Source organism: Choloepus didactylus, chromosome 15, assembly GCF_015220235.1.
Source record: "Choloepus didactylus isolate mChoDid1 chromosome 15, mChoDid1.pri, whole genome shotgun sequence".
NCBI classification, from domain to species: domain Eukaryota; kingdom Metazoa; phylum Chordata; class Mammalia; order Pilosa; family Megalonychidae; genus Choloepus; species Choloepus didactylus.
This window is the reverse complement of record NC_051321.1, coordinates 25,674,926-25,698,708: the sequence shown is the minus strand read 5'-3', so window position 1 is coordinate 25,698,708 and position 23,783 is coordinate 25,674,926. Positions and strand designations below refer to the sequence as shown.

General features: G+C 36.7%; 1 long non-coding RNA gene across 1 annotated transcript; it reads left to right on the top strand.

Annotated features, from left to right (window-relative positions):
• The first annotated feature begins 6,775 nt into the window (after positions 1–6,775).
• Positions 6,776–23,411, top strand: LOC119510160. Its single transcript, XR_005211837.1, has 3 exons — positions 6,776–6,946; positions 21,247–21,456; positions 23,283–23,411. It is a non-coding gene; the product is annotated as an uncharacterized LOC119510160 (long non-coding RNA).
• Positions 23,412–23,783: the final 372 nt, after the last annotated feature.

Sequence of the window (23,783 nt, the reverse complement as noted above, 5' to 3'; positions counted from 1 at the left end):
TTCTTTTTGTACTATATTCCCAGCAAATCAAGACTTGATGAATTATTTAGGAAGAGCTGGCAAACCAATCCAGCAATCCTGCACATAAAGAAATTCTGATTCTAATAAATGCATTTTTGACAAATGACTGCCATTTACATGATTTATGAACTTAATGTGGAATGGACCTACAGCAGGAGAGTAGTAGGCTTTTTTTGAGCATGGTCCTGTCTTTATAGGCTGAGAGAAGAAAACTAGAAATTATAACTCATTTCTAACAGGAATTTGGAAAAAAAATGTCTGTGGTAAGTTGACAGCATATGGATCAAACAGCAAATAAAGAAAAAGCAATAAAGATACACAAAGTTTACTTTTATCTGCAATCATTGAAATTATTTGTGTCTGCTGAAGAAAGAAAAAAGCACCATTAGAGTTAACTGAGCATATTATACCATAAACCACAAAGCGACTTCTCACATCATAAACTTAGTTCCAAGGGGTTGCAGTCAGTTTAGATTTAGAAGCTGCAACAAATTTAGCCAGGACTAAAAAAAGACATTTGTAGCAGTTTGGGAAAAAAAATGTTACAGCTGAAAAGTATGTGGCATTATTTTCTTGACCTCCCCTTGCAGTTTTCAGGGTAATCAAATTGTAGAGGCTTATATGTCTTGTGATCTTTCTTCAGCCAATAGTTCTCCACAGCACATGCAATCATGTGGTTGATTAAAAGCATCTACTTAAAACTTCATTGATATATAATGTGCTAATATTTTCAGCCCTGCCCAGGAAGTTACAAGCAAGGACCTGTAATGTAGCAAGCCAGAATACATATGGAGACAAATAATATATTATGATATTGTAAATTAAAATATGGACTATCCTCTCATCTACTCAGCCAATCAAAGCTACATTGAACACATTTGGACGAGGTATTATATACTATGTAAGACAGGAGTATTTCCTGTCCTCATGGAACTTATAATCTACAGAAAACAGCCTTAAGTATAAGGGATAAATGGAACACCTGCATAAAAAATATAAATCATTATACATTTTAACAGACATTGAAAAAAATCCTGAGGTTTTTTTTTTTTAATTTAATTTTATTGAGATTGTTCATATACCATACAATTATCCAAAGATCCAAGTGCACAATCAATTGTCCCTGATACTATCATACAGCTGTGCATCCAGCACAATTAATTTTTTTTCAATCTTTAGAACATTTTCATTACTCCAGAAAAGAAATAAAGACAAAAAAAGAAAACCCAAATACTCCCATACCCCTAACCACCCCCACTCCATTACTGGCTCATAGTATTGGTATAGTACATTTGTTACTGTTGATGAAAGAATGTTAAAATACTACTAACTGTAGTACAAAGTTTGCAATAGGTATATTTTTTACCTATATACCTTTCTATTATTAGTTTCTAGTTATAGTGTCATGCATTTGTTCTAGTTCATGGAAGAGGTTTCTAATATTTGTACAGTTAATCACAGACATTGTCCACCATAAGATTCACTGTTTTACACATTCTCATCTTTTAACCTCCAACTTTCTTTCCAGTGACCTATGTGACTCTAAGCTTCCCCTTTCCACCACATTCACGCACCATTCAGCACTGTTAGTTATTCTTACAATAACGTGCTACCATCAACCTCTGTCCAATTCCAAACACTTAGGTTCAACCTAGTTGAACATGCTGCTCATGATAAGCAACTGCTCCCCATTCTTTAGCCTTGTTTTATATCTTGTTAACTTATATTTAAGTCTATGTGTTTACATATTATAATTAGTTCATATCAGTGAGACCCTGCAATACTTGTCCTTATATGTCTGACTTATTGCACTCAATGTAGAGCCCTCAAGGTTTCTTCATCAACTAGTTTTTTTTAAAGATGGTTTTGCTCACCCACCATACTTTCCATCCTAAGAAAACAATCATTGGTTCCCTGTATAGTTACATATTTATGTATTCACCACCATCACCACTATCCATATAAGGACATCTCTATTTCTTCCACAAAGAAGAAGGAAGAGTCAAAGAAGGAAGAGAGAGTAAAGAAAAAGAAAGAAAGAAAGAAAAAATGACAGCTAAAAGGCAATGAAAGATAGAATTAAACTAAAGTAGAATATGAGTCAGACATATTCTACTTTAGACATATGACCAATGCCAAGAGTCCCATACCCCTCCCTTATGTCCCACTCTTATAGGCATTTAACTTTGGTATATTGCCTTTGTTACATTAAAGAAAGCATAATACAAAGTTTCTGTTAACTATAGTCTCTAGTTTGAATTGATTGCATTTTTACCCAATGCCACCCTATTTTTAACACTTTGCATGGTTGACATTCATTTGTTCTCCCTCATGCAAAAACATATTTGTACATTTTATCACAATTTTGAGCACTCTAGGTTTCACTGAGTTATAAAGTCCAAGTCTTTATCTTTCCTCTTTCCTTCTGGTGTCCCACATGTTCCTAACCTTCCTCTTTCAACCATACTCACAGTCATCTTTGTTCAGTATACTTACATTGCTGTGGTACCATCACCCAAATTGTGTTCCAAACCTCTCACTCCTGTCTTTTCCTATCTGTCTGTAGTGCTCCCTTTAGTATTTCCTGTAGTGCAGTTATCTTGTTCACAAACTCTCTCATTGTCTGTCAGAGAATATTTTAAACTCTCCCTCATATTTGAAGGACAATTTTGCCTGATATAGGATTCTTGGTTGGTGGTTTTACTCTTTCAGTATCTTAAAGATATCACACCACTTCCTTCTTGCTTCCATGGTTTCTACTGAGAAATCCACACATAGTCTAATCAAGCTTCCTTTGCATGTGATGGATCGCTTTTCTCTTGCTGCTTTCAGAATTCTCTCTTCATCTTTGACGTTGGATAATCTGATGAAGTGTCTTGGCATAGGTCTATTCAGATCTATTCTGTTTGGGGTACACTGTGATTCTTGGATCTATAATTTTATGTGTTTCATAAGAGATGGGAAATTTTCATTGATTATTTCCTCTATTATTGCTTCTGCCCCTTTTCCTTTCTCTTCTCTTTCTAGGACACCCATGGCACATACATTCATGTGTTTCGTGTTGTCATTCAATTCCCTGAGCTGTTGCTCATATTTTCCCATTCTTTTCCCCATCTGTTCTTTTGTGTGTAGGATTTCAGGCATCTTGTTCTCCAGTTCCTAGTGTTTTCTTCTGCCTCTTGAGATCTCCTCTTCTATGTCTCCATCATTTCCATAGATTCTGTCAGTTTTTTCAACCTTTTGATTTCTACCTTATATTTGCCCAGTGTTTTCTTTATAGCCTTCATCTCTTCTGTTATATCTTCCCTGAACTCATTGATTTGGTTTTTGATTTTATTTAGCATATTTCTTTGAAAATCTTTAATAGAGTGTTTCATTAAAGTGAAACAATATCTCAACTTTATCTTGATTGATTTTTAAGTTTATTCCTTTCACTGGGCCATATCTTTGTTTTTCCTAGTATAGATTGTAGTTTTCTATTGTCTAGGCCTCTGGTTTCCTTGGTTACCCCAGTCAGATTTTCCCAGACCAGAATGGATTCAGGTCTCAGAATGGGGTTATATTCAGTGTGTATCTTAGAGAAATGACTGACTTTCCTGTGAGGTTTCCAGTTGCTGTGCTTTTCCTAACCTGCACAGCAGCGGGTGCCTCTCAGCCTGTCACTCCCGACTGGTGTAAGGAGATGGGCCATTTTAGGTTCTGTTTTGGCTATTTTCCCCAAGGCTCTGGTGTCTGGTTCTAAAGGGAAAGCTGGGCCCCACCTCCTTACTCTTAGAGAAGATAACCCCCTCCCCTGGGAGTTTTCATCTGCAATTGAACTGTTGTCTCTTGGACTCTGTTATCACCATCCCTGTTTGGGTCAGAGCACTGGGAACTGAAAATAGCTGTGGCTCTCTCTCTTCTGAGTCCCTCAGGTTAAGAAAGAGAAAAAGGGACAGAAATCCCCCTTTTGGAGACAGTACACAACCCCCCAGATTCACTTATCAGCCAGAGGTAACACCTGGTCTTCCAGGCTCCCCATCCCAGTTAAGATGAGGTTCTGTTTTTTTAAGGCCAGTCATCACTAAAAGCCTCAGCCTGCTTGTTGGGGGCTTGTAACTTGTATTCGGCAGTCTACAGTGAGGTTTTACAGGTCAGACTGCCATGGGGGCGGGGCTCTCAGCACGGTTTGGCAGCTTTTACTTACAGATTCTATGCTGCGGTCTCAGGCATTTCTCCCAATCCAGGTTGGTGTACAATGTGTGGACAGTCACAGTTGTCTCCCAGCAGTTATTCCAAATTATTTACTAGTTGTTCTTGTTTTTTTATTAGTTGTTCCAGGGGACTAACTAAACTCCACTTCTCTCTATGCTGCCATCTTGCCACCAATCCTGAGGTATTTTTAAAAGATTTATGATAATTTAGAAATTTGATGAAATGTCTACTTTTATCAAAAGTGAAACAAGAAGAGAAAATCTGAATAGTCTCATGTCTGTCAAAGACACTTATCAATTAAAAAGAGAACTCCCACGCAGAAAATTCTAGACCTACATGGATTTATTGGTATATTCTTTTTTAATATTTAAGGAAGAAACAATACCAATTTTACACTTACTTTTTCAGAGAAGAGAAAAGGAGAAAAAGTCTCCTACTTGATTTATAAGGCAAACATTATATCTATACAAAACCAGACAAAATTCTAAATGTGGTAATAATAAATCAATTCACTGAATTATAAAAAAAAGATAATGCATTAAGACCAAGTGGATTATTAAACAGGAATTCAAGATTGTTTTAACATTTGAAAATCGTAATCACCCTAAATACAGAAAGAGCATTTGGCAAAATTCAGCACATATTTACGTAAAATTTAAAAAATAGAAGGGAACCTACTCTGATACATGGTATCTATAAAAAGCCTACAGCAAATACCATATGCAGTGGGGAAATATTAAAATTTTCCATCTTGATTTCAGGAACAAGTTAAGGATAGCTTCTACCTCAACTTCAATTTAACATTGAACTGGAGGCATAACTACTACAGTAGGGCAAAGGAAATAAAGAAACCTTAAAAAGATTGGAAAGAAAGTAAAGATTTGGAGGAAACAAAACAGTCATAGTTTACAGATGATATAATTATCTATATAGAAAACATTCCTTGCCACTTCTATGCTCCAGCCCCCCCAAAAAATTCTAAGATGACTAAGTGAATTATCAAGGGCTCTGAATAAAATATTAATATTGAAATGTCAAGTGTTTTATTAAAACTATGAATTTCTGCTAAAATTTTTTCTTCACATTGAGAGTGTGAAAATGCAAACCACAAATTAAGAAAAATTATATATGACAAAAGATTTATATCTAGAACATAGATAGAATGCCTATAAAATAAGTAGAAACTTTCTGATAAGTGGGCAAAGGCTTAAACAAGTATTTCATAGTAGAAGAGGATATCCTATGGTGAATAAGCATGTAAACAGGTTCTCAATATCTTAAAAATAAGGGTCATTCAAACTAAAATCACAAATAGATGCTACTGCACACCCAAATAGAATGGCTAAAATTTAAATGGTTGAGAAAAGTTGGTTTCGGTGATCCTGTAGAGCACCAAGAATTCTAAGACATTAGTGGCTGCAGTATTCATTAGAATACTCACTTCTGAAAAATGTTTGAACACACCAATTAAAGTGTGTGTGTGTGTGTGTGTGTGTGTGTGTGTGTGTGTGTATACATTCTATTACCCAGTGATCTTCCCATGTATCTATCCAAGAGAAAGCACTGTTTATGTTTAATAAAGGACGTGTACAAGAACCCAAGAGAATGAGCACTTATTCCTCAAAAATACGTATTCTAGACTATCCCTTGTGTCATTAGCTGCAATAGGAAAACATTGGAAGCAATAGGAATGTCTATAAACAGGGGAACTGACATTGTTGCATAGTCATACATTGGAATACCATATAGCTATGCAAAAAACAAAACAAAACAAAAAAACGAACTACGGCTGCATGCAGTAACAAGGATGAATCTCACAGACAATCTTGAGCAAAAGAAACATGACCTAAAATTTACTACAGTGTGATTCTATTTATATGGAGCTTAAAATACGAAAACTAATCTATAGTGATAAAGCTTATAATAGTGATTACTTTAGGGGAGACTATGCTTATCTAGGTGGTAATTTCAAGTCATGTAATCATTACATAAAATTTCATAAAGCTGTATACAGAATATTTGTACATAATTTATAAAATTTTACTGTACATAATTTATAAATCAATAAATAAAATAAGCAAATAAAAGTGGGAATAAAAAGTCAGGTAGAAAAAACCAGTTTGAAATGACTGAGACAGAGCAGTTAGAAAATCAGGAGGAAAACCAGAAGTTTGTGATATTACAGAATCCAAGGCAAAAGAGTTTGTAAAAGGAGGATATGTTGAAATGTATCAAATGCTCTGGAAAGGTCAATTAATATGAGGACTTAGAAGTGTCCCTTGGGTTTATAAAAAGGAAGGCCATTGTGTTCCTTAGTGAGAGCAGTTTTACTTGAGTGAGAAGTGTAAACAAAATATTAAATGGATTGAGTAGAGATTGGTAGATGAGAAATAAGAGTGCTGACACTTCATTTAAGAGGTTCACTTGGGAATAAGAAATGAGAGGGAAGTAGTTGGAGGCTAATAAGGGCTTGAAACAAGTTGTTCTGGTTTTAGTTTTGGCCTTGCTGTGTAGAATTTTAAAACTTGAAAAGATTTTGGCATACTTGGATGCTGATGCAACGTGTGGAGCAGAAGACAGAAGATAAAAGATATGGGACAGAGAGGAGACACTCAACTGCTTCAGGTTCTTAACCAAACAAAGGAGGTTGAGAATCTTTTGCATTTCAAGAGGTGGACAGCTCCTGCATTGTAGTAGAAGACATGTAGGATTGGGATGGATGCAAGTGCAGGTGAGTCTGAAATTTGGTGTCGGACACTTGAGGAAATTTCAATGAGGGACTTACCAATAGTGGCCAGCACTTGAGTCCATTTGCCACTGATGGCCATGGATATGTATTGTTCCCAGTCGTCCCGGTAAGATGCTTTTTCCTTAGCACTAATCGGCACCTTGGATGCAACCAATAGGGAAGCAAGGAATCAGATTCAGCCTGGGGTATAGAAGAAGCACTTTGCAGGGATAAACTCATTTATACTCACAAGCACACAATGTGACCCATGTTGTAATTAGCTCCAATTTATACAAGAGGAAGTTGAGGCAGAGATTAGCTAATTATCTTGCCCTCACTTACACTGCTAATAGGGAGATGATCAGGATTTGAGCTATTTCTGGTCCTAAAGATCATTATCTTAACCATTATGCTACATATTAGACATAATAACAGGTACTATTTAGTATTATAATAGCAGTTATTACCATACTGTTGGTATATAATAACAGTTACAATTTTAATAACAAAATAACTTAAAATTAATGATCACAAAAATAAGTTTTAATAAAAACAAAATGTTTATATTATAAAGTTAAATGAAAACCATCAGATTCCAAAATTGATCCTATAATTTTGTCACAACCCTATCTAGAACAATGCCAGGCAATTAGCAGAAACTGGATAAATATATACCAAAAAAAAAAAACTGTGTTGTAAAAACAGAAGAAAGACCAAAAGAGAATTAGTAGAATGGTTTGTCATGGCTAATCTTTAAGCAGAGGTGATTATCTCCTTTTCTTTCCTCTCTTCCACAAATGTTTGATTAATGACTAGAAAAGAAACAAGAAAGTAAAATAAACTATGTATAGAGTTCTTTCCTGATGAAATGCTACTTTTTCCTTCTGTTCAATAAGCCAGTGTAGTCTCTGTCCCATCCTGTACCTGTCTTCTTCTGGTCAGTCTGTGCATGGTGATGACTATCTCTCAATTCCCAGTGAAGACTCACCAGTGATTTACTCAGACACCAGCCAGTCCCTGAGGTCTGAAAGCCAAGCTATGTAACAGATTCTGGACCAAATTAATAAATACACCAGGAGCACTGCCTCCCATGAAGGGGTGCAAAATTGAGATAGAATATGCAGCTTTCTGCCATCTGGGAATATGCTTTAGAACTTTGATATTTTAAAATCTTTTACACAGGCAGCTTTGGGTGTGTATGTGTTAGTTCTTGTGGGCAGGCTTCTCAGCCTTCTAAGAAACATACAGTTAAAAGGAGAACTGGGTGACTTTAGTGAAGATGACAGTAAATACAAGTATTTTCCTGGGAGAACTTTAATATTGTTTTTAGAAGAGAGACAGAAATAGTAGAAAAAGAGGGAGAGAGATTTTAAAACAATTTTTTTAATCATGGAGGAAATTTAACATATACCCTATATACCCAGATGGTTTGTGTTATTGTCATTTCTGAAGCTCTGCAAGGAAATAACCTGTGAATTGACAGAAGAGATCTAACATTAGGTGATCTAGGTCAAACAATCTGTATTTTAGAGGTTAATACTGTCCTTAGCCCTCTCCCTCAGCCCCTCTTCCATCACGTACCCACTTTTCTCTGCAGTGCAGTCTACTATGAGCTTTCAATAGAGTCTTTTTATATCTTTTTTTCTGATTCCTTAAGTTGCTTTTTTGTTGATGTTTGTTCCATTGAAGTTCATATCCAGTGGGAATCATTAAAGAATGGGGATTTATTAACTCATAGTTTTGACTAGGAGAAGTCAAAAGTTGAGGCATCAGCAAGACAATGCTTTTCTCTGGTGCTGCCAAAGATCCTCGGAGTTCCTTGTCTTGAATCCCGGCATCGTGTTACATGGCGTTGTCCACTCTGTCCTCTTCCAGTTCTGACGACTTCCGGTTTCTGGCTGCTCCGGGTGGCTCTCTCTATGTCTGATTTCCATCTGCTTATAAAGGACTCGAGTAATCTGAATTAATACCCACCCTCATTCAGATGGGACACACCTTAACTAAAAATAGCATCTTCAAGAGATCCTATTTACAATGGGTTCACACCCACAGGAATGCGATTAGATTAAAAACATGTCTAAATTGGGTGTGTAATTCAATCTACCTTAAGGACCTGGTGGAATTTTTAAATTGAGAACCCTTTCTAAATCAGGTTGGCTAAGGACTGTAGTCAGTCACCAAGCTCAGGCAGTTGGGGTTCCCCTCTTTTTGCCTCTCTCCCACTCTGGTCAGATTCTCCCAGAACATTATGTTGAGTGCTTTAATAAAAGGGAGGTCCCTGTGAATATAGATCCAGTACTGCTTCTATAGAGAAAAAATTTAAAAGTGCATAAAAGACCAAAATTATTTTTCTCTGTCTTGACCAAGTTGCCAGCCTTGCTCCTCACGCCATACTGGCTCCCTCTTCCACTCTGACTACCTTGAAACTAATCTTGCAGCTGTGAGATTACAGAGACAAGCAACTGTGGGATTGCAGAGACAAGCAACTGAGGGCAGGGAGAAAATAAGAGATAACTTTAGACACTAGCTATTCCAAGTTATAAACCTTGTCCCCAATGCCTTCCTCTCCTCCTTTGCCAGACGGCTTTCTGGTACTCCCCCCTTACCTTTACTATCACCTACCCTCCTTCCTTCCTTGGAGTTGAGTTCTCTCTCCTGCTACAGTAAGCTATAAAGTCATCCTTGTCTGTTTAATGTTGGTGCAATTTTACTTTGACTAGATTCTTTTATCCAGCAATTTCAAATACAGGTATTTATACTACAGAACTATTTTCATGCACGCAAAATGGGATGTGTGCTTGGACATTCATAGCATAATTGTAATCACAAAAGATAGGAAACAAATTAATGTCCCTATAAAGGAGACTAGTAAAATAAATCATGATTTCTTCATGTAATGGAATGTTTTAAGCTGTGAAAGAGAATGAGCCAGTCTATATATCTCCCAGTGGTATTTTAAATGGAAAATTCAGCTATAAAGCAATGTTACTAAAGACAAAAACAAATATATATATATATATAATTACTAAATGCTAAAATATATATATTATTATTAAATGCTATTATTGAATGCACGGAATGTCAGAATATCTCTGGAAAATAAATACAAAAGGTATTAGTGGCTGCTTTCAAGGAAAGGAGCTAGTTTTTCTGCAAACAAGTTAGACGGGGAAACCCACTATTCACTATATTCATTTCTGTATTTTTGAATTTTGGTCCATGTGTATGTGTTATCTCTTCAACAATTAAAAAACAAAACAATATTAAGGTAAAGTCTAAAATTATTGGATTACCTTAATTTAATGTCCTCATTCCAAAGGGAACTCCTATAAATCACGGGATTGCAGGGGCCTGCATTTTTAGATAGGATGTTTGAGGTTTGGCAAACTGTGTACCTTAATCGGTCACATTATATACCTATGACTTACATGCTTCCAAATATAATTGTGTTTGTAATATTTAAATTTGTATATGTTACTCCTCTTAGTAATGTCATAGAAACCCTCTTGAATGTGAATGTGAACATTCAGGGTTAGGATTTTTGTACGTACCTGATGAAAAGAAGGACTTTTCCGAGCAAGTTCTGAAAAGTGTCAGGAGAAGATTAAATCAGATACTGTATCTGAGCAAATCACTATCATTCATTTTTTATATTATTTCAGGACATATTAACATATTAATAAGGGCATACAAATTTAGGATTGATGTATATTCTTGTTGGGTTGACCCTTTCATCATCTTGAAAAGTTCTCTCTCTAGGAATGTTTGGCTATAAACACTTCTTTTGTTTGATATTAGCACAGCAGCACTACCTTTCCTTTTAGTTTTTTTCCTCCCACCTTTTATTTTCATCTCTTTTATGTCATTATATAATATTTAAACATATTTATTTTAAGCAGGGTATAGCTAATTTTGTTTCCTCTTTTTAATCCACTCTATCAATTCTTATTTTATTTAGAGAATTTAGTCAACTTTAATTTAATCACTGACATATTTGGACTCGAATCTACCATCTTATTCCTTGTTCTACACGTGTTTTCATCCATGGTTTGTCCTTAGTTTTGCCTTCTTTTGAATTAATTAAGCATTTAAAAAATTATTTCATTTCTCCTTCTTTTAGTTTACATGATATACATTTCCTTAACTCACTTGTGTAATATTAATCTTTGTTTTATGTGAGTATATCTCAAATTAATATTTTTACCACTCCCACAGCAGTGAAAGGATCTTTTATCCCTCACTTCCAACATATATTATATATTAAAACCAATAGGCATATATGAAAACCCACAAAACAATATGACTATTGTTTTAAAAGTATTCATTTAGATCTACTCACATTATAACTTTTTCTTTTTCATTTCTTTTGACTTTAAAATTTCCTTCATTACCATGCTTTATCTTTCATCTAAGATTATTTTCCTCCTGGTTAAATGACTTCCTTTTGTATTTCTTTTAATGTGAGTCACTTTGATACAAGGTACTCCATCATAGCCTGAGGCAAAAGTCTTAGCCATTGTTCCTTCATTTTAAGTTCAATAAATATTTATTGTTTAGGGCTCATTCTCCAACTGAGAAGGAGCATGGAGAGAGGAGAAAGGACTGCTTACTGCAGAGCAAGGAAGACAGACCAACTAACAACTAATTATAATCAAAACTGGGACAAGTACTAAACAGAGATACAAGTTTTATTTAGGGGTGTAGAGGGAGAGAGGAGTAATACCGAAATGTGATATAGGGCAGTGACAATAAGTGTTAGTTACAGAGGACGGAACAAGAAAAAGGACCTCTCTCCACCAAGGCTCATTTGGCAGGGCCTGGTGGCCTAGGAGAGGATGACTTTCTGGCTCAGAGCAGCAGTCTGCCAACCTGGAATACTGTCCTGGTCATAGTGAAAGTGGCCAAATCCTGTCCCATAGTTGGAGAGGACTTTGTTAACATCATCATTCTCCTAAAAGGATCTAACTTAGGTGCCCATTCTGAATAAATGAAAGACTATTAGCTTCTATTTATCAGATAACTTACATGTATCAGGCACTCTTCTAAGTGCCTTAGCCACATTGACCTGTATAGTCTTCAAAACGATCCTGGGAGATAGCTATTATTAATGAAATTTTAAAGGTGAGGAGCCAAAGGCTCAGGGAGAAGCTTGTAAGTGCCTTAAGATTTGACCAATGTTTTTTTGTTTGTTTGTTTTTATCACACACATTCTTGTGTGTGTAATAAGGTGGTGTAATTAATTTTCTGGAACACAAGGATGAAGGCACCAGAAATACTTTAATTGGAGTATTGTCGGTAGATATAGCAGGGTCTAAGTGAAAATAGATGAGGCTTGACCTGACAGGGAGACCATCAGGTATGAAAACAGATTTCTGATGGGCCCAGAGCTTGTAAACTTCCCCACTACACACCCTACCTGAAAAGCCTTTCAACTTTTGATCACTGGCTTCCATGCTGTCTAGTGGACCAGGCCAATCCAAGAGGTATCTCAGGGCCTCACAAAGCTTGGCCACCAGGTTCTGCCAAAGGCTGCCCAAGTGAAGGAGTGGGTGGGTGTGTGTCCAGTAGAGAATCAGAGTAGGCAGGTGCACAGCCCCACAAGTTCCCTCTGCTTAACACACATGAGGAGGCACCATTATAACTTCCAATGTTAGATCCAGGAATGAGTTTTCTCATATACGTCAGATACATAGGGTCTGATCATCTCTTGGCAGTTGTGTTTGGTCTGAGGAAAGAACCTTGGCTCTCTGTATGACCCAAAAGATAGGACATGAGTTAAGTGTTAATGAGGGACTTTCATGACCACTAGCTACTGTGAAGTGACTGAGCTGCCTCTCATGACATTCGATCTTATTCATTCTGCCCACTTATCTCCTCATTTTTGTACTTTTGTAAAAATCTTTCCTTCCTTCCCTCCAAGATCTTACCAAGTGACATTTTCGTTCTTTCCTTCCTCTTTCCCCTTCTTTCTTTCTTTCTTTCTTCTATTTTTTTTCTTTAATGTTACTATGTTTGATTCTCAATTTTGAGGCTTGTGTATTTTAATCCTACTGGAGCTTGAAGCATTATATCACATAGACACCCACATATACACTCTAACTTCAGCATCCAGCCTTAACTTAATTTCCCATTCGATTTTTCTTTCATTTTCATAAGGAAAGAGGTAACAGTAGGGAGTTCGTTGAGGCAGTAACAATATAATTTTGTTCTGAGGATGAGGAACTTGTGAAAGCTGCCCTATTTCACAAGGATAAGTGGAAGGGGCTGGAAGAGGCAGCAGGTGGACAGGTGACGTGGTGGAGTGGAGAGGGTACAGGCTGTGGAAGCAGACGGTCCTGAACTTCAATGGTGAATCTATCATTTGGCCTGGGGCAAGTTATTTTCTCAGCTTCTGTTCCCTCCTTTGTAAATTTGTAATATTAATCTGCTTTAAGGAGACATTGTAATGATACAAAGAGCTCAGGGAAACACACGTGCACATGTGAACACACACATGAACACAAAGACAACAGTGCCTGACACAGAGCAGGTACTCATAAGCAACCATTTAAAAAGCATTAAAAACCATTTAGATTCCAATGTCTTGCAGAGGCAACCTTGACTCCAGGCCCACAGGAAATTACATGTGTAAGTCTAAAGCCATGGAGGAAATAGAGTGTTAAATGTAGAGCCCACAATTTCTTGTCTTCTCAGGAGCTCAGCATAGTGAGGGAAGGTTGGAAGAATGGCCCTTTGCTCACATTAGACTGAAGACCCATGTGAGCAAGAATCTCACAAACTTTGTTGCCTATTTTATGCCTGGGTCCTGATATAAGGCCTGGCAATAGATGCTGTTCACTATTTATTAATGATTGAATGAAAGCAGGCTCACAAATCACTGTACTGGGTCTCTGTTATGGTCACTTGCAGAAGCAGATGGACCCAAAACCAAACCCAAGGTTTGATTTAGATGTTGAGGCTGATGATGTCACCCACACACCAAGTAGGTACAAAAAGATTTAGTACTCACATAATCAAGGTTTCTGGGGAATGCAGGACAGCCTCTCAAGCATATCTGAAATGGCTTGAGAGAGCAAGGAAAGGAGACTGGCTGGGTTTTTATTGTGGTTGGGAGATGGGGCTGGGGGTGAGAGCTCCCATACAGGGTTTGTGTGGTTTGGATCTCCTGCCGGCACTGAAGGAGGGACACCCAAGTTTTCTTATAGGCTTATCCAGATGTGGAACACAAGGGGAAATGGAGGTGGTGAGGATTAAAAGCAGTCAAACAACAAGAACTGGAGTCAGGTTCCTCATTACCACTTTGGAGATGGACACAATAGAGGCCTGTAAAACAAGGTCTTTCTCCACCCAAACATCAAATGGCTTCTTAAAAAGTTGTTCAAAGTTGCTTTAGAAAATATTTCACGTAAAAAAATATAACCCCAAGGCTTACAATAAAGAATGACCAAGAACTTCAGAAAAAAATGTAACTTTAAAACTTAGTCCTTTCACATCCCGTGATGAATGTAGCAGCAAAGATGCTTCTTAAAATAATCTTAAAAGTCTACAACACCGTTGAGGAAAAAAATTGTTAGAAAATAATTTTCTTTGGATGACAGTCACCAATTTTCTAGCAACCAGAAAGGAGGTACAGAATTAGCTCTGTAATATCTGCTATTAAACTATTTCAGACTGATATTCCTAACAGAAGACACATATCAGGCACAGGAGAGAACTCCCTTACTTAATTTCACTAAGACATTGACCTGGGCAACGGTTCTTACATGTAATATAGGAGAACAGATTACAGTTGGCGGTGTCGGTTGCCTAGAGCTGAAGACAGAAAATAAATTTCTGTAGCTGAAAATTGCATGTAGCCTTCCCAGGGAAAAATCCCATCTCTAATTGCAACTTTTAATATGATTTACATGACCTAAAACATATTTTTAAGAGCCAGCCAGCATTTTCATGCCTTTGATTTTAGGTTATTATTTCTATGGCTGAAAGATTTTTTTCTTTCATATTACTTTTGGCCATAGACACAAGAAATTTTGATTTGCAGCTTCTTCTCTGCTTAAGAAAAAAGAATAGAAGTGTTCTCCCAAAAGTCATCTTCAAGGGAAAAGTAATTGCCCCAAGCTAATTAGGAGAAGAGGTTGTCAGTTAATGCAGCCTGGGGGAGTAACCCCAAGTCTGACATAGCTGTGGGATCAGAGGCCCTTAGGCCCAGTAGGTCTATTCAAACTTTTCTCCCAGCAGCTGACTGGGTGCTGTCAGTGAGAACTCTGCTACAGCCTCCAGACTGGTCTCTCTGCTTCCACTCATGTTCTCTGAATCCATTTTCCACACAGCCAAGGGAGCTTTTAAATGAACTCCCACCACTCTTTGGCTTTCAAGTCCAATGACTTCCCTTGACATTTAGAAAGAACCCAAATCTCATCCTATGTACTGCATATTCCCCATGATCTAGCCAAGACTTCTTTGACCAGAGCTTATGAAAGTTTTGAGAGCAAAAAAGTATAATCTTGGATCTCTAGATATGGCTATAGTTCATTAGGTTAAACTGGAAATGTGATGGGCAGGATTCTTGGTAGCTATCCTTCCAATAGCATCTCCTATCTTTCTGCCCATTTTTACTCTGGTTCTGTATCAAGAATATTTAGTCCTGTACATTTCCAATATACCATATTTTCTTTTTCCTTTTAACTAAAAGGTCCCAAGCACCTGCACCAGAAGCAAAGATTCTACCACTTTGCAGACTTATTCAAATATAGGAAATTCAAAAGAAGCATAATTTTCACTCAGACGATATTTACGTTGGATGCTTTTGCAACTTTTTTCTCAATCTTAAAAAGTGACAGCCTAAGCCAACATTCTTGAACCAGCACATCAACAGCAAGCAAAAGACAGCACTCTATGGATGCAAGCAATCAACTCTATCTGGAAAGAAAAGCTCCAAAAAAGGACCCTTTAGAGCTAATCCCAGCTTTACTTCCCACCACCAGGGTAGCTTGAGGCCCTTCTCCTAATCTCTATTAGCTATACCATAGATTCATCAATATTCTTCTTAAGAAGCTATCTTTGGGATTTATTGATTCTCCCCATTACATGCTGGATTTATTTTACTTATCAATTTTTACTTTTATCATTGTTACATTATACTATTATTATAATGTTCTTCTGGGAATATTAGTTTTATATCATTTTTTTTTCACATGCTTGGGACAAATACTTAAATGATTATTTCCCAGACTTACTTACTTGCTAGTTTATCCATATTCCTTTTGCTCTACTGCCTTGACTTCTTTTCCATTAAGTATATTTTTTATTATTCTTTTTTGTCCTATATTAACTTATTATACATTATTTTTATTGTGTTAGTGGTATACTAGAGATTATATAATGCATCCAACAAATTAATACTTCACTGCCTTCTAGACAATTCGAAGTCTTTAGTACACTTTAATATTATTTATCCCTTTTTTGACTTTAATGCTACTGCTGTTTACATAATTTAATTCTGTATATATTTTAAGCCTCACAATTCATTCTTGTTCTTGTTTCTATCATCAACTTCTATTTATATTTCCTCATATAATTCCTCTTTCATTGTCATTCATTCCTTAATATATTTCCACCTTTCATCTAAGCTCTTTTTCATTCTGCTGGAAGAATTCCTATCTGGTGATTTTATTTTTGTCTTGTCATTGCAGTTGTCTTGCTTTTGTTTAGTGAATGTTTACTGATGATTATTTCTCTGCATTTGTCTAAAAATATCTTTGCCTCATTTTTTATGAAGAAGATGATTTTTCCTTTTTTCTGACTCTACTATTTTTGGTTGGCATTTTTTTATGCACTTAAGTTATTAAAGACAGTATTCTATTTCTCTTCTCCATTGTTTCTGTTTGAAGTCAGCTATAATGCTCATTCTGGCATGTTTGAAGTTACTATTGGCTCTCTACCTGCTCTTTATATGCCTATTTGTAAGATTTTCTCTCTTTGCTGGCTTTTCTAGATTTTATGATGATGTTTTTATGGTTTTTTTCTTGGCATTTTTCCTGCCAAGGAAAAGTGTATTGTTCTTACTGAATGTGTGATTTTAAGATTTTTGCCAGCTTTGGAAAAATTCACTGCCTTATCTTTGTCCTTTTCTCTTTCCCCTCTCTCTTTTGGATTTGAATTTCATGCATGCTAAACCTTTGTACCATATTTCATATGCCTCTTATAGTCTTACCTTGCAATTTCCACCTTTTTGTGTCTCATGTTTCAACTGGATATTTTCTTCTTGTCTAACTTCCAGTTCACTAATTCCCTCTTAGTCTCTGTCTACTATAGTTGATCTCAATTTCAATAACTGTATATTTCATCTTTATGCTTTCCATTTATTCTTAATAATAGTTTTTAGTTATTTGCTGAAATTTGCAAAGTTTTGTTTAATCTCCAAAACACATTAAGACTGGGTTTCTTGTTAATATTATAAATATGAATAATTCCATTATTTGGAGTCCCTGTGGGTGTTCCTCTTTTATCTGTTATTTTTTCTCTTACTGTCATTCATGTCTTAACTTCTCCTATGTCTGGTTATTTTTTATGGATACAGACACTATATAGAGATAATATAAAGCACTGACTAGAACTCTTTTTTTGAGACAGAATTTATTTGTGCTTCTGCCAAACATCTAGGTTAGCAACAATAGTAATCCCAGATCACCTTAGTCCAACTAGTGACTGAGATCATTTAAAGCTGGGCTTTATTTGCTGTAAGGACTGGTCTCTTTCCTCTTTACACATCTCCTCAAATGTATGTTTACTATGTTCACAACCAAAAACCTGAAGGGTTTGTCAGTGACTTTCATTGTCATTGTGGTATCCCACCATCTCCAAAAATATGTCAGGAGTTTTATTCAGCTTTTAACTTCTCAGCCACTGACTTAGTAACTGGCACTCAGCAGCCCCAAATTCTTGGCTAACATCATTGTATTTCCTCCTCTTATAGCTCTTGGTGCCATAATCTAACATTGCCTTAGCTGTTCTCCAGTGCCTTCAAATATTGTGTGTCCATGCCTCTCTCCCTCCACTCCCCCCTTCTTTCTTCAGAATTATTTTTAGTTGTGATTAGAAGTCAAATTGGTCAAAACACAATAATCAAGCTATTGCTGGAAGAGGAACTTTAATACTAATCTTAAGGATGGTAATATGCCCACTTAATGACTACAGTTCTCAAACTTCAAGTTAGGTGTTTTGACCAATGAAATGTAAATAGAAGTCATTTTATGGAACTTTGAGAAAAGCTTCTTAAAAGAGGCATGAGCAATTGAGCCAGCTCCTTTTGCCCTGTTACTTCATGCTGTTTAGAGCACAGGCATGATTTCTATAGGTCCAGAAACCATCTTGAATTAAGGCACATTTGAAGATGCAAGATATGTGATATGTGATATGATAGAAAACTAGATATCCAGTGAATGCAAGGCTATCCTTTTGATTCTACACTTCAGTCTTCTTTAAGTTGACGTGTTTCCCAGACTCTCTTAGGGAGGACTAAATAGAAGTCACTCCTGCATACAACATCACAGACTATTTATAATGAACAAAAATATTTTATTCTTATTCTGGGAATAAAAAACTTTTATCCATCAGTTTAGCAACTGAACTATACTAGATAATACTAGGCCTCAGGACATATTTTCCCACAAAAACATCTAACCCAGTTTAAGTGAACTTCTAGGCCACAAAACATTAGTTGATCAATTGGAATAATGCTTATACAAAATCAGGTTGTACATTTTTATATTTCCTCTAGCTTGGTACTTTCTATTCCTTCCTCTAATGCTTCTATCTGGGCCTTCATCTCATTCTATTTCTATCATATTAGGTTGACTGTAGGTTCTATAAATATTCCTTCTACTAATGTTATGAGTTTTGTGACAGCTAACAACAACTTACATTATTTACAGTCTCTGCTTTTTAGAGGAAAAGAAAACTATCAAGTGCAGTGATTTACTCGGCTGTGGTGCACAAAATACTGTAGCCCTAATGAGAAAGAATATTTGTTATGATTATTTAATGAAATAGGCAATATCCATTGTTAACTATTTATTGATATATGAATAGTTGAGATATGCTGCTTCTGTTCCAGTGAGAACAACTCATTTGTCAATCAAACCTAATTGCCAATGCTGGTACATTGAAAGAAAATCAACTCTTTCCATAGGATTTATTGGAGGGCACCATTCTTGCCAGATCTCATACTGATGTGTATTCCACATTAATGTCAAGGTGTTACATTTATAGTTGTGAGATAAGGCCTAATCTTTAGTATGCCAGTCTATGGGAGTAAGAAAATAGCACAGAAGAAGTATGTTGAAAACAGTAATTTACATATTATTTGGAACCAAACTCTGGAAAAATCAGTCACCTGAGGAGTGCTGCTTCTTGGTGGTCTGTCTCCTGTGATTTTGGAGTAACAGAAGATCATATATGAGCTATCAAGTCCATGACATCTCTGAATGCATAAATGCATTCTTTACTACCATGTCCTCAAATGAGTAAGTGAAAAAATGGAACAAGGTAGTTGGGCAGAGTTTCTAAACTATTCATCCCCCAAAACTGGGATTTAGATGGCACATTTATCAAAACAGAATCCCACAACTCCCAAGACCCTTAATTTCAAAAGTACTAAGAATTATATAACATTTGAAATGTTTCAACTTTAAATGGATGGTAAAGACTACTGAGAGAAAGGTGGAAGCATCATAGCCTTAGGCACTAGTATTCCTAAGAATTCTATTCTTCTGCTAGACTTGGGCTTGAAATGGTCTATTTTCTCAAAAAGATTCACTAGAATGGAGTATGCAATTTTGATGGAAGATGCCCCAGAAATTCCCAAGGCTTGGTGATGATTTTCTCTTCTTAGGAGTCTCAGATGTTGCATATTTAGAACTAGTTTTTAAATTTATCATATTATCTCTCTCTTTGTGCTTACTAGCTCTGGAAACTGGGGCAAGATAACCTTTCTGGTCCTCAGTTTCCTTTTTTGGAAAAAGAGTTAATAATGATAGTTTTATTTCTAATGTTTTTGTGAAGCCTAAATAAATTCAGGGAGATCATTGACTTAAAACAGAGCCTGAGACACAGAAAGTAAAATTTCAGTGTTAGAAAACTTGACTCTTATTATCATTATCATCCTGATCACCATCAAATTCAGCATCAGTCAACTGCATATCCCACCCCCCATTAGTCTCTTCATGGATCCTCAGCTTTGACTTCTGAGTTACTATGATTGATTTACAACAGTAGAGGACTTGCTGTCTCAGGAAAGTAGCCTTATTGTGCTTCTTCCTGAGCAGGTGGCTAAAACACATTCTGCCTGTACTGAGTGAATGAAACAAAACTATTCTTGCTATTCTATTCACAAACGGGTAGACAGGGAAATGGTCATCAACTAAAGGAAGACACACCTGTGTAAGAAACGATAGACAATAGATGACAGATATGTAGATAAATGTACACACACATATACACAAACTCATATAAACATACACAGTGTGTGTATGCATGTGTGTAAGTGTACATGTGTGTGTGAGTGCATGTGTAGATAGACAGAGTGCCCAGCTTCAGCACCCATGCCTGGATTCCTTTATTCCTGAAAAGCTTTTATTCTAACCTGACCCTTTTCAGGCCATTTCTCCTTGTCCACTGCTTGACTTCTCCATTACCCTAGTTCTCCCACCCAGTCCACAGATGAAATGAAGAAAATTAGTACAATAAGGTTTCCTGGCTCCCACAAGATTCCCTGCCTTTACAGGCTTCTTACTAATCGCTCCTACTTAGGCTGGTAGTCAATTCTTTGTTGTAACAGCAAAGATGCCCTGTTTGGTCATTTTGTTACACCTTTCTTGCAACTGTGTTCTTGTCTTGCATTAGTGAAGGCAAAACATACCTCAGGTCTGCACCACAAGTTTTCTAACACCATGCCCCCAAACTCAATGCAGAGGCCTTCACTCAGAGAGGAAATACAGACTATTTTTTTCTTACTATCCAGAAGCCTAAGAATGCAATTATTTGAGGATTAAAGGCTGTCAACCAACAACTTTGAACCCCCAGAGAACATATTTCATATTAAGAACTAAACTTAGTCTGTGTACATTCTTTCCTTGTACACAGAAATCCATTTATCTTCATAACTATTTAAGATGCAACCTTAGCATAGATTAGAAATTCATTTTTAAAAGATGATTCTTGGAGGCACCCCAATTGGATCTGAATAGTTTTTACATGTTATGCTACTGCTATTTCTTTGCCTATTTATTCTCTCTATTTGGCAGATGCAGTCCCATGGAGCAGCTTTGTTTCCCCATATGCTTTAGATCTCTGAAGAGAGAAGGCCCTAGAATTTTAAGCCAAACATGGACACCCACAGAAACCAACATGGTGCATAACCTGCAAATGTGGCCGAAGAGTGAAAGAAAAATGTATCTAAGGACAACATGTTTAACAAGAATGTGGATTACTGGTAATTGTATGAACAGGGCCAGGTGAGAAGTTCAGTCATTTACTAAAGTTCAGCTCTGCCCCACACCTCACAAAATGGATAACAGTGGTCAGGGCAATTCCATGACTTGAAATGTCACAACATAACCTTTGCTCTTTCACTGGCCAGCAGTAAAGATGAAAATTATGTAAAAAGACATTGATATGATTCAAAGACTGTGTTGTTACTCCCACAGCCCTGTCTAAGAGGAAAGTCCCTATCTACAGTGAGTAGGAAAGAACTACAGTGCCAAATACATGCAACAAACCCCACTGAATGAAGAAATAAAGATTTTTGAAACAAGTATTGTGCCAGATGCACTGTGCTTAAGACTGTGGGATGATTCAAATCTGCATTTTCAAAGACAGTATAGCCTAGGTGAGATGGCGAGACTAAAATGTGTGAAAACAAACAGGATTCAGAATATGAGACAACAGGGTGAAATTGTCAGAAAATGTTGCTAATAGCATCATCCAAGACCAGTCAGTAAACTGTCTGGTATGGAATTCAATAATTTGAAAGAGGACTACATTAATTTATAAAGACTGATTATCTCACAAACAGTGGTAGTAGGGTCAATCGCAACCTCCAATGGACAATGTGCTTTATTTCTGTCAAAAGGGCTCTCTAGAAAGAGGAATGGCTGCGATAACCATGTGCTATTTTTGTTACTGGGTTTATTTGTGCTGAGTCTGGTTTCCCACAGCCCTCATCTCTCTAATAAGAAAGATTCCTGCTCAGACTTGCATCCACACTTTTGCCTATGCCAGCCACCTCACCTGAATACCTTCCCCTCTTAACTTTATCAATCCAACTCTTTCTCAACCTGCAGGGCCACACTCATGTCCTTCATTAGTGTAACTTTCTTCAATGGCTAGTCTTTATTTTTCATTCACTTCAAATGCTATCTTGCCTCCATCAATAGATTTTTTAAAAATTCCCTATATACTTGTTCTAGTTTGCTAATGCTGCCGGAATGCAAAACACCAGAAATGGATTGGTTTTTATAAAAGGAGGTTAATTTGGTTACACAGTTACAGTCTTAAGGCCATAAAGTGTCCAAGGTAACACATCAGCAATCAGGTACCTTCACTGGAGGATGGCCAATGGTGTCCAGAAAACCTCTGTTAGCTGGGAAGGCATATGGCTGGCGTCTGTTCCAAAGTTCTGGTTGCAAAACAGCTTTCTCCCAGGACATTCCTCTCTAGGTTGCAGTTCCTCAAAAATGTCACTCTTAGTTGCACTTGGGATATTTGTCCTCTCTCAACTTCTCTGGAGCAAGAGTATGCTTTCAGCAGCCTTCTTCAAACTGTCTCTCATCTGCAGCTCCTGTGCTTTCTTCAAAGTGTCCCTCTTGGCTGTAGCTCCTCTTCAAAACATCACTCACAGCTGCACTGAGTTCCTTCTGTTATGTCAGCTCATTTATATGGCTCCACTGATCAACTTAGACCCACCCCGAATGGGCGGAGCAACACCTTTATGGAAATTATCCAATCAGAGTCATCACCCACAGCTGGGTGGGGCACACTCCAAAGAAACACTCAAAGAATTACAATCTAATCAACACTGATAACGTCTGCCCACACAATTACATCAAAGATAATGGCATTTGGGAAACACAATATATTCAAACTGGCACAATACCAAACAATTTAATTTTATTCATGATCATAAAGGAGGGATATATATATATATATGACATATGGTACAATCATGTGACATGTTTTGGCCAATAGAGTGGGCAGAGAAGTAATACACACATTTCTAGGCCTGGCCTTTAGGGAACAAAACAAAATCACTTTTATGATTCTTTTATCTCTTCTTTTCCAGGGTGACCTTGGAAGCCCTTGTTAAGGATGTGCAATGTCCCAAGATCAAAGCCTGAAGCCCTAGAGCAGTGCTATGAGTAGTGCTGATTAGGAGACCTCTCCAACCTGCAACATCAATGGTAAATGTGTCAATGAGAAATAAACTTTTATTTTCAAACCATGGAGATTTTGGAGTTGTTTATTACGATAAGCATGAATTAACCTGCATGATATAGTACTTCCTTTATTTATTCATTATATGAGTTAATACAAAGTACTTAGAACAGAGCTTGGCACGTATAAGTGCTTAATAAATGCTAATTGGTATAATTACTCCTCCTCCTCGTACTACTGCTAGTGCAATTTATTTAACTATACTTTAATGTGTGCTAACAATGTCCTAAGCATGCTCTGGGTACTGAAGAGAAATTCAGTAAATAAACACTGTCTTTGTTCTTGAGGAGTTCATAATCTAATAAAAATAAATTACTAATGATAGCAAAAAAATAGCTAAATATTTATG